Source organism: Bufo gargarizans, chromosome 5 (assembly GCF_014858855.1).
Source record: "Bufo gargarizans isolate SCDJY-AF-19 chromosome 5, ASM1485885v1, whole genome shotgun sequence".
NCBI lineage: Eukaryota > Metazoa > Chordata > Amphibia > Anura > Bufonidae > Bufo > Bufo gargarizans.
In genome coordinates this window covers 6,298,683-6,309,371 of record NC_058084.1, presented here as the reverse complement: position 1 = coordinate 6,309,371, position 10,689 = coordinate 6,298,683, and positions in this window count along the sequence as shown.

Below are 10,689 nucleotides of genomic sequence, written 5' to 3'. Positions count from 1 at the left end.
TTATATCAGGAGTGGGCTGCTCTCTGAGCTACTTTCCCAAAGCTCCTGCAGCAGTGAGGGGAAATGCTCCCTCACCATACTATGCTGCTTCACTCTCTTGCTCTAACTCTCAACTCTACTTCATCTCAACTCTACTCTCAACCAACTATACTTCCTGCAATCCCTCCCTTGGTAGGAAGCAGTACTAACCCACTTCTGCCCAAAAAGGGGGGGAATGGAACAGTACGTTCCTTTCTATCTAAAGGTACTCTCTGCCAGATACACTGCCACCTGCTGAACAACCAGGCGCACTACATGTAATAGCAGTTGCATAAGGGCTCATGCACACAAATGTATTTTCTTTCCATGTCCATTCCGTGTTTTTTTTTTTACGGACCATATACGGAACCATTCATTTCAATGGGTCCGCAAAAAAATGGAAAATACTCTGTGTGCATTCCGTTTCCGTATGTCCGTTCCGCAAAAAAATAGAACATGTCCTATTATTATCCGCATTACGGACAAGGATAGTACTGTTCTATTAGGGGCCAGCTGTTCCACAAAATACAAACACACGTTATCCGTATTTTTTGTGGATCCATTTTTTGTGGACCGCAAAATACATACGTTCGTGTGCATGAGCCCTAACAAAATAAGGCACAGTATCAAGAGAACCTGGAATTAAATACACAGATGACATTCTCTGCTAGCCATTAGAGACAGTAGCTAGGTGTGAGAATGATAGGGTACTACATATGCAGATGTTACCCCGAGTGACATTTGAACCCAGGACCCAGACAACCATGCTAATTACTGAGCCTGGCTAAGTGATCACCTCAGATCATTCTTTTTCTCACTGCTAGACCTTTTCTGTAGGTTACATTGTTTCATTCGTTCCTTGTTTTAAGAGACACTGGCTTCCCATGCACTGACTTTTGGGTGGGCTTGTCCTAGTACCCAAAGCCAATCTGAACAGACAGAGCTAAGTATCTGACACATACAATTTCAAGTATTTTTAAGTATAATTCTGATTATAAATGGGTGAGGTTATGACAACTCCTTCAAACCCAAATTACCAGAGGATCTTCTCGTCAGCCCAAGTTATAACACAGTAATGGGTCCTCACTAGAGATGAGCTAAGTTTTAGAAAATTTGACTCGGCTGCTTCGCCGAATTTTACAAGAAAAATCGTTTTGTGCCAAATTACTTCTTCACAAAGCACAAATTTTTTAAAGTAATGGGTGCAATGATATGGAGCGCCCCCCCCCCCCCCGTCATTGTACCCATCAGATTTTGCGTTCATACATGATAGCGGCATCTGAGTGTAAAAACTCAGTAAAATTAACATTAAAAATAATTTAAGCAAATGTACCGCCTCCATTTGCTCGTGACAGGCCGGCCGCCGCCATCTTGCTTGAAGATCTGGCGCGAAATCTTGCACGGCCCAAGATAACATCATCAAGCTGGCCGGATTTCGTCTGAGATCTTTAATCAAGATGGCAGCAGCCGACCCATAGCAAGCAAATGGAGGAGGTAAGTATGATTTTATTATATTTTTTACACTATTTCAGGTTAAATTGTTTCATTACCACGAAGCACCAAGAAATTCGGCTTTGCGGTGAATCAAATTTATCCTGAAATCCACTTCGGTGGCCTCGATTCGGTCATCTCTAGTCCTCACAATGATAAGGCTACCAAGGGACAGCAGAAGCCAACCCAATTTGGAGATGACTTTGGAGCAATAACTTGACTAGGGTATACAGTATTTCTTATGGGAAGAGTAACAAAGAATAAGATGTAATGTATGTTCTCCATAGATGGAGGGTGGTCCTTGAAATCATCTCTGTGGCGAAACCAACCTCGGGTTTTGGAGGGGCCTGGCTACTAGACTCTTGCCCCAGGATTATGGCCCATACTATCTTTGAAGGAGAAGACAGACCGGCCGCACAGCTTAAATCTGTGGAACTGTTTTGGGCAGGAAAGCCATGCTTGCGGACGGCCAAATGTGACTTCCATGGAATTTAGGAACCCCTGCTCAGATCTGGGTGATTTTTGGATATGTTGTTCACCCAGATCAGAGCTATCCATGGATGTATACATTATGGGGATATGTGGGGTTTTGGGGGGTTTTCTGTGTTTTGGGGAAAAATTTGTGTTTTCTGTCTGTGAGTGATTAAGTTAGCCTATTGTGCTTGGTAATTGTATTTTGTTGATTGCGTGTGTTAGTTAATTGCATTTCAGACAATGCCAGTGTGTTAGTTGATTGCGTCTCAGACAATGCCAGGGTGTTAGTTAATTGCGTCACAGACAATGCTCATTGTAATTTGTTCATTGCGTTACAGACAGAGGGAAGGGGGTTTTGTGTACAATTGCTGGGAAGGTGTCAATACTGTAAATGCATGTGATTGGCTGTTTTTACAAAACTCTGTGGGTGGTAACCTTGTTGGAAGATGTTTATAAATCAGTGCTGTGTGTTCAAATAAAGAGTTCCTGTTTTACCCTTTTCCAAGTTGAGGATGGTGTTTGGGTAACTGATTGACACTGGGGGATTGCTATACGCTGAAGATGTGCTATACTCCCCTGGCATAACTACTAGCTCTTGTAAGAGCTGTTCCTGCTCTCCGGATGTAGGAGAGGTTCACCCACTGGAGCCTGGAGCCTTATCATAGGTCCAGGGTGGGTAGGAGACGGTGAGACCTCAACCAAGCTTCGGCGGTTCGTGGGGTCTGCAGTGCGTAAGGTGTCAAATAGAGTGCTTGGAGTCCTCGGAAAGCACTAGGAGCATCTATCGACGGAGGTACCCGGTCGGGGTGCCAGGAGATCCGTTACAATCTCCATTGGTAGGTCCATGGGACCCCAATCCAACACTGACTATGATTTCTGACTTCCACTTCTTCTTGATTGACAGAACCTTAGTTCCTGCATAGTCATCTCGTTTGGCCCATCAATTAAGAAGAGGGTGGGTCTGGCAAAGGAAACAGGAGAAGCAAAGGTGCACAGAGTGGCTTGGGTTGGGTCCATCCTCAGCGCACTTAACTTCTCATTTGCATATGGATAAAAAGTACATTTTTTTCTCCACGGATTGCTAAGTGAAAGGTAGCATTACATTCAGCTGAGCTAGACCTACAAGGCGTCGTGTCTGGTTTAACAGGAAGTTTCTGGTGACAGACTCCATTTAAGGGCTCATGCACACGACCGTATTCCTTCCGAGATATACGGTCCGTGAGCAGGCCATATGTCCCGGAGCGGCATACATCGTGCGCACAGGAGCGCACAGCATTATAGGTTACTATGATGCTGTCGGCATCAGGCCGCCCACGGGACTATTGTCCTGCATTTATAAGATCATATGAGTGCAGGACAATAGACCTGCGGGTAGCCTAATGCGCACAGCATCATAGTAACCTATGATGCTGTGCGCTCCCGTGTGCACGATGTATGCCGCTCCGGGACATATGGCCCGCTCATGGACCGTATATCTCGGAAGGAATACGGTCGTGTACAAAAAAATACTGACATGTTTCGGACATCAGGTCCATATCTATAGCTGTAAGAACATTGGACTGATCAATTGCTGTATCAAGGTCTGGAACTACCAAAGAAAGCCTCCATGATGGACCAATCCAACCCAGTGGATCTAGTGACCAAAATGTGGCTTTCCAGTAGGATTTTTAAGTAAAGTAATTAAAGAGGTTGTCTCATCTCATACTTTACATTGTACAGTGCCACCTCTGGGACCAACTCCTATCATCAGAACAGGCCACCCTCTGTTATGGGAGTTCTGAAAATGGCCAAGCACCAACTCAGCTATTTCCCGCCGTCCTATAGGTAAATGGAGAGGTGGCTGCACATGCACAGTGCACTCACTATTCACTTCTATGGGAATTCTGAAAATAGCTGAGCTCATTTAGGTATGCGCATGTTCAGTGCGCTCTCATTCACTTTGTGAGGCCGCTTCTGGACAAAGGGGAGATCCCAGAAGTGGGACCCTTACCTATCTGAGATTGTTGGCATACCGTATTCTAGTGATAGGCCACCAATGTTTGAGATGACACAACCCCTTTAAGTATTTGCTTACATGCAGACATTTTTGCTTGACCCGACTGTGTTACCGCAACATGTTCGGTGGAGCTGGGCTACTGTATTTGGATCATGAGAGTAACCAACAACCTGCTTAATGTTTGATAGAGTCACATAGTGATCTAGTGGTCCTGGAGGCCATCAATACCAAGTGATCTAATAGTGTACAGATGTACCAAAAAATAACTTGACACTTAATGTGTTAAACACAAGGTTGCAGCAAACTTTATCTTGACTTTTTAAATAGCTTTTAATGTAACAGTATTTAATGTAAGTGTCAAGTTAATGTTTGCCACATCTTTTACTAGTTGTCATCCATTCTACGCAAGTGGTTTGGCCTCTAGTCATATTAGGTGATCCAGAGGTCATACAGAAAAATTATGTAGTGAGTGGTCAAAATTAAAACTTAACATTTAATTAGTATATTTAGAAAATTGGTCCCAAGATATAACGATAAATAAACAAGGCGTCTAGATAGTTAGTAGGAGAGGGGCTCTACATCTTGACCCCCCTCTTCCCTCATAGCTAACCAGCCCACTTTGATCCACATCTGGATCGCAGTGAAACTTTATCCCTATGCAGAGCGCACAATTGACATCTCTGTCAGTGCACCCTGCACAGGTTTAGCCCAAGCAGACCGTGTTTCCCCTGATGAGCCTGTTACTCATCTTCTTCAGCGAAACGTGCATGTAGGGATCAGGTAAGCGAGGGCCTTCTAGGGCGCACAAATTCCAGGGTGAGGTTCCTGTAGGTGACTGGTGGCGGTTCACCGCTATCCGGTCACATAGGCCAGTGTAGGGCTCTAGGGCATTACTAGGGCCAGCCAGCACTACAGACCACCCTGTATTACGCAATTGCCAGAGCAACGGTGTGCACATCCATCAACACCAGCCGGACAATTGTGGATCCAGAAGCCTTTCATCTGAGTGGTAGGACCATACGGTTATTTTTGGTGCCGCCGAGCATCCCTTTTCAGTGTTTGACTTGATACAGGGTACCAGCTTTCCCGTGTGGCAACCCGCCGCGTTGCTTCTGATTTATGTTTGTTTATTTATCGTTATATCTTGGGACCAATTTTCTAAATATACTAATTAAATGTTAAGTTTTAATTTTGACCACTCACTACATAATTTTTCTGTCTGACTGGTCACCCTTTATTATCCTAATTTGTTATTTGCGATCCAGAGGTCATACCCAGAGAATCAGTTCCCATTTGTAGAGAGCCAGTCGATTATCTTCATTGCAGTTGATCTACAAGTGATCCAGTACATGGAGATACAGGGGTCATCCCTGGTGAGCTAGGATTTCACTAGTCATGGTGACTGTCAAGGCTAAAGATTAGAGTTGAGCGGACACCTGGATGTTCGGGTTCGGCAAGTTCGACCCGAACCCGAACCCCATTGAAATCAATGGGGACCTGAACTTTTGGGCACTAAAATGGCTCTAAAATAGTCCTGGAAAGGGCTAGAGGGCTGCAAAAGGCATCAAAATGTGCTTAAGAGCATGGCAACTGTTCTGCAAACAAATGTGGATAGGGAAAGGACTTAAAATAACAGAAAATACAGAAAAATTTAAAATAACAATCTGGATCTAGGAGTAGGAGGTTGAGGAGGCGGTGGATGGGTGGATGTGGTGGTGTAGGTTGACGTGGCGGTGTAGGTGGAAGCGGCTGTGAAGGAGGAATAGGTAGCCAACACTGATTTGTGTTATTTTTTATTTTTAAATTGGGGTATCCCCCCAAAATATTGGGACATATAACAAAATAAAACTAAGAATAAGTGCACTTGAGTAGAAGAATGGATGGTTGAGGCTGGTATAAATGTCTGTTCTGCACAAGGTACGGACAAGTCCTGTGGGATCCGTAAGTTCGTCCACATTGGCTGCGGCCTGTGATAATGCTCTCTGCTAAACACACGTTCACACTATACACTGGCTGCAGGGCAGGTCAGCACCTCCAAGGCTGACAAAGCTTTTCCACATGTCGGCCATGCTAACCCTGCCTTCTCAGGTGCTGGCGGTGCCCCAGCTGCGTTGGCGACCTCTTCCTCCTCCTCTGCCTTCGCCTTGTGCTTTCACTGTGCCCCCGCTGTCAGGTGGGAATGCCATCATCAGCGTGCGCTTGTAGTCGTCATCTTCCGATCAGTAACAGATGTTTTCACTAAATTTAGTTCCCTGTCAGCAATGCAGACCAGGGGTTCATTCACGGCAAAAGGGGGTTCATGTCACCCAGCAATAGAACAGAGGATTTGGAGAGATTTAGGCCCCTGTTACCCAGGCACAGCAGGGGTTCATTCACGGCAGGGGCGTAACAATCAAGGTCGCAGGGAGTGCGTCTGCGACCGGGCCCGTCGGGGGGAGGGGGCCCGCTGTACTAACATGTAATGAAGCGCTGTGACGGGGCCCGGCATGAAGTACAGTGACAATGCCGGGCCCCCATCAGAGCGCTCCATTACATGTTTAATATGAGGCAAGGTGGAGGAGGTTTGTGCAGAGGGGGGGAGGAGGAAGAGGGGGGACGCGCGCACTCACTCACATACAGTCCGCCCGGCAGTTCTTGTCACTGCTGAGCTGTATCCAGATCATCAGTGAAGCAGGAGCTCTAGCGCTCCCTCTGCTGGCCGCACATCGCGCTGCTGGCTGTGGGAGGAGCTCTGAAGGCCCGGGAAACTGCCTTCAGTACAGCCAGCAGCGCAATGTGAGTGTGGCAGCGCAACATCAGGGAAGAGGGTAAGTATGTTTTTTTTTTCTTTTCCTAACTCTGCAGACTGGGGACAAAGCGGAAGGGGGGGTTTATGGGCACAACTAGAGTGAGGGGGCACAAAAGTGGGCATCTCTACTGAGGGGGCACCTAATCTGCCATAACTACTGTGAGGGGGGCACATATAAAGGCATAACTATGAGGTGGCACATATATCAACTACTGTGAGGGGGGCACATAATCTGGCATAACCGCATAACCACTGTGAGGGGCACATATGTAGGCATATCTAATGTGAGGGGCACATAATCTGGCATAACCACTGTAGGGGGGCACATATCTGGCATAACTACTGTGAGCGGGCACAAATCTAGGCATAACCACGGTGAGCGAGCACATATCTGGGCATATCCACTGTGAGGGGCACATATCTGGGCATAACTACTGTGAGGGGGCACATATCTGGGCCTAACTACTGTGAGGGGGCACATATCTGGGCATAACTACTGTGAGGGGGCACATATCTGGTAATAACTACTGTGAGTGGCACATATCTGGTATAACTACTGTGAGGGGGCACATATCTGGTAATAACTACTGTGAAGGGGGCACATATCTGGGCATAACTACTGTGACAGGAACAAAGGTGGGCATAACTGCTGTGAGGGGCCACAAGAAGGACATAACTTTTGTGAAGGGACCACAAGGTAGGCATTAGTACTGTGTGGTAGCACTTAGGGGAAATGTCCTAGATTACCCTGCTATACATTGGCATAGCTCAGTCTACCAGGCCAGCACAGCGCCCCCTGCTGGTGATTTCATAGGGGCAGTCACCATCCCTTCCTTATGTGATTATTCTTTTTTCTCTATCACCACAGGGACCTTGTTCTGGATCCAGCGAACATCACGCTGACGCCAGCGACACCCTGGATGAGGTAGGACCAGATTTTATTAGGACTGGGTGAGTGTAGCCATGCATTGGGCTTAGGGCTCTTTAACACGAGCGGATCCCGTGTGGCTAATCCACTGCGTGAAAGAGAGCCAAGCCCCTCTCCGGACAGCAGAGACACGGAGCAGTAACATGATTGATAACGCTCTTTGCCTCTCTATGATCGTTTTGCTACAAAATCACGGTGACAACTTTATCTCACTCTGATTTTGTAGTAAAAAGATCACAGAGAGGCACGGAGCATTATCAGTCATGTTACTGCTCCGTGTCTCTGCTGTCCGGAGCGGGGCTTGGCTCTCATTCACGCAGCAGACTAGCCGCACGGGAAAGAGCCCTTAGTGAGAAAATCTGCCGCTTCTTTGTAAAAATGGGATTTTGAGAGATTTAGGCCCCTGTCACCCAGGCACAGCAGGGGTTTGTATACGGCAAAAATTGTAAAATGTCACCCGACAATTGAAAATAAGAATTTTTTCGATTTAGGGCACTAAAATTTGCACTTTTTTGCATTAAAATGGCTCTAAAATAGTCCTTGAAAAGGCTAGAGGGATGTAAAAGGCAGTAAAATGTGCTTAAGAGCATGGCAACTGCTCTGCAAACAAATGTGGATAGGGGAATAACTTAAAATGAAATAAAATAACTAAAAATTACAAATTATTAACCTGCAACTCAGAGAAGGAGGTGGATATGGAGTCGGAGGTTGAGGAGACGGTGAATGTGGTGTTGTAGGTGGAGGCAGCAATCGAGGAGGAGGTAGCCAACAATGTTATTTTTTATTTTTTATTGGGGTAGGTAGCCCCCAAAATATTGGGACAAATAAAAAAAAATAAAACAAAGAATCATTGCACTTGACTTGAGTACAAGAATGTATGTTTGATGCTGGTAGAACTGTCTATTCTGCACAAGGTACAGACAAGTCCTGAGGGATCCAAGCCTGGTTCATTTTAATGAACGTGAGCTTGTCCACGTTGGCTGTGGACAGGCGGCTGCGTCTCTCTGTAATGACGCCCCCTGCCGTGCTGAATACACGTTCAGACAAAACGCTGGCCGCCGGGCAGGCCAGCACCTCCAAGGCATAAAAGGCTAGCTCTGGCCACGTGGACAATTTAGAGACCCAGAAGTTGAATGGGGCAGAACCATCAGTCAGTACGTGGAGGGGTGTGCACACGTACTGTTCCACCATGTTGTTCAAATGCTGTCTCCTGCTAACACGCTCCATATCAGCAGTTGGGGCCGGTTGTTGCGGCAAGGAGACAAAGCTTTTCCACATGTCGGCCATGCTAACCCTGCCTTCTGAGGTGCTGGCGCTGACACTTCTGCGTAGGCGACCTCTTCCTCCTCCCCTGCCTTCGCCTTGTGCTTCCACTTGTCCCCCGGCGTCAGTCGGGAATGCTCTCAGGAGCGCGTCTACTAGCGTGTGTGCCTGTGGTCGCGCATCTTCCGATCACGCTCAAGTGAGGGAATTAAGGACGGCACATTGTCTTTGTAACGGGGATCCAGCAGGATAGCCACCCAGTAGTCCGCACACGTTGAAATGTGGGCAACTCTGCTGTCGTTGCGGAGACACTGCAGCATGTAGTCACTCATGTGTGCCAGACAAGCTGTCCTCTGTGGGAGGCGTATCGTCTGCGTCCTCCGTATCCCCCCAGCCATGCAGCAGTGATGGGCCCAAGCTGCGTTGGGTGCCACCCCGCTGTGAACATGCTTCATCCCCATCCTCCTCCTCCTCCAGTAGTGGACCCTGGCTGGCCAAATTTGTACCTGGCCTCTGCTGTTGCAAAATTCCTCTTTCTGAGCCACTTCTAAGAGACTGGCCTGAAAGTGTTAGAAATGACCCCTCTTCCTCCTCCTCGTCCTGGGCCACCTCCTCTTCCATCCTCGCCCTAAGTGTTTTCTCAAGGAGACATAGAAGTGGTATTGTAACGCTGATAACGGTGTCATCGCCACTGGCCATGTTGGTGGAGTACTCGAAACAGCGCAACAGGGCACACAGGTCTCGCATGGAGGCCCAGTCATTGGTGGTGAAGTGGTGCTGTTCTGTAGTGCGACTGACCCGTGCGTGCTGCAGCTGAAACTCCACTATGGCCTGCTGCTGCTCGCACAGTCTTCCTGGTGGGCACGTCGCATATGAGGCGGTGAGCGGGAAGGCCGAAGTTACGCTGTAGCGCAGACAGGCGAGCAGCGGCAGGATGTGAACGCCGAAAGCGCGAACAGACGGCCCGCACTTTATGCAGCAGCTCTGACATGTCGGGGTAGTTGTGAATGAACTTCTGCACCACCAAATTCAGCACATGCGCCAGGCAAGGGATGTGCGTCAAACCGGCTAGTCCCAGAGCTGCAACGAGATTTCGCCCATTATCGCACACCACCAGGCCGGGCTTGAGGCTCACTGGCAGCAACCACTCGTCGGTCTGTTGTTCAATACCCCGCCACAACTCCTGTGCGGTGTGGGGCCTGTCCCCCAAACACATCAGTTTTAGAATGGCATGCTGACGTTTACCCCGGGCTGTGCTGAAGTTGGTGGTAAAGGTGTATCGCTGACCGGATGAGAAGGTGGAAGAAGAGGAGGAGGAAGTCGAGTAGGAGGAGGAGGCAGCAGGAGGCAAAGAATGATGCCCTGCGATCCTTGGCGGCAGAAGGACGTGCGCCAAACAGCTCTCCGCCTGGGGCCCAGCCGCCACTACATTTACCCAGTGTGCAGTTAGGGAGATATAGCGTCCCTGGCCGTGCTTACTGGTCCACGTATCTGTGGTTAGGTGGACCTTGCCACAGATGGCGTTGCGCAGTGCACACTTGATTTTATCGGATACTTGGTTGTGCAGGGAAGGCACGGCTCTCCTGGAGAAGTAGTGCCGGCTAGGAACAACATACTGTGGGACAGCAAGCGACATGAGCTGTTTGAAGCTGTCTGTGTCCACCAGCCTAAATGACAGCATTTCATAGGCCAGTAGTTTAGAAATGCTGGCATTCAGGGCCAGGGATCGAG